Source organism: Macrotis lagotis, chromosome X, assembly GCF_037893015.1.
Source record: "Macrotis lagotis isolate mMagLag1 chromosome X, bilby.v1.9.chrom.fasta, whole genome shotgun sequence".
NCBI classification, from domain to species: domain Eukaryota; kingdom Metazoa; phylum Chordata; class Mammalia; order Peramelemorphia; family Peramelidae; genus Macrotis; species Macrotis lagotis.
In genome coordinates, this window is record NC_133666.1 from 265,600,463 (window position 1) to 265,602,144 (window position 1,682).

The following is a 1,682-nucleotide window of genomic DNA, read 5'->3' on the forward strand; positions in this document are numbered from 1 at the left end:
ATCATATTGAAAAACCTTTCTTCCTTTTTTCTTTAAGTTTTATTAATATCTTTTGTTTTAACATCAGCCATTTTGCAATATTCCTCTCCCCATCCTCCAATCACAGTGAGACTTCCCATGTAACAAGTTAAGCAAAACCAATAGAGGTACATCTTCCACGCCATTTTATGTAACAGTCATACACAAAGTACTCTAATTCAAGGAAAGAAGAGAAAAGCATTATGGCTTGTTCAATATTGCTTTATAAAAATGAGCTGTTTAAGATTCTTATTTTTTTGGTGTAATTTGTTGCATTTGTAGGATAATCATTTTAAAAACTGAATTTAAAAATCTTAACTTGACTGAAAACCTACAAATTCTCTTATGATTTACAATCATTTAGCCACTGCTCTGCTTAGCTGCCAATCTCTTGTCTTTCTCCTCAGCAATTGTAAGGCTGATACCCTTTCCTCTGGGAAGAGAGATTCAAGGCTTATTACCTTTGCCAATAACAAAAATGTTTGAAAGCCTAGTGGCAAAACTATTGCCATTGGCATCTTTTACATGAACAACATCAAAAGAGCCGATGTTTCTCCCTATTTGTAATCACACCAATTCGACCCAAGTTGGCTCCACCAGTCACCATACATAGGTTTCCAGTATCAAACTTAATGAAATCAGTGATTTTGCCAGCTTCTAAATCAATCTGAACTGTATCATTCACTTTGATGAGGGGATCTGGATAACGGATAGTATGGGCATCATGGATCACCAGATTTTGTACCCACAAAGATTTTTCTCACTTTGCATAACTTATATTTAGCCTCCTCAGCTGTGATACGATGAACAGCAAAGCGTCCCTTTGTGTCATATACCAAACGGAAATGTTCCCCTGTCTTCTCAATGCTAATAACATCCATAAAACCAGCAGGATATGTGATATCAGTGCGGACCTTGCCATCAATTTTGATGAATCGCTGCATGCAGATCTTCTTTACTTCATTTCCAGTAAGGGCATACTTGAGCCTGTTTCTCAGGAAGATGATGAGGGGGAGACATTCTCTCAACTTGTGGGGACCTGTAGATGGTCTTGGAGCAAATACTCCTGTTAACTGATCCAGCATCCAGTGCTTTGGAACTGCTACACGTTTCAGATGTTTCTTGGGACCACGAGCCATGGCTACACTAAATCTGGGATAAAGCAGGAAGTTTACTCGACTGCAGGTAGGGTCGGGGACTACTTAATGGCTGTGTTTGGCCACATCACTTTAACCCTCTGGGCCATTCTACGCCTTCTCCAGAAGCACGACCAGCAGGTCCCAGGGCCGGGTGGCAAGAGCCCTTTCTTCCTCTAATGTGAAAACTGCTAAATCTTTTGTTATCCTTACTGTGGTTACACAATATTGCAATTATTTATTTTTTGTCCACTTGAAGTATTTTCTCTTTAGTTAAGGACCTCTGGAATTTGTCTATGAAATTTTTGAGAAGTTTCATTATGGAATCTCTTTCAGGAGGCAATTGTGGATCTTTTTATTTCTCTTTTTATGTTATGGATCTAAGATACTGGGACAGTTTTCTAGGTCAGTTGTTTTCTCATGAGTTATTTTACAGTTTTTTTATATTAAAAATTTGCTTTATTGTTTCTTGATGTCTCATGGAGTCATTAGCTTCTATCTGACCAATTCTCAATCTTAAGAAAGTAT

The 1,682-nt window shown here is 37.9% G+C and overlaps 1 pseudogene; it reads right to left on the reverse strand.

Moving 5' to 3' along the window:
* Nucleotides 1-378: 378 nt before the first annotated feature.
* Nucleotides 379-1,256, reverse strand: LOC141502277 (small ribosomal subunit protein eS4-like; annotated as a pseudogene).
* Nucleotides 1,257-1,682: the final 426 nt, after the last annotated feature.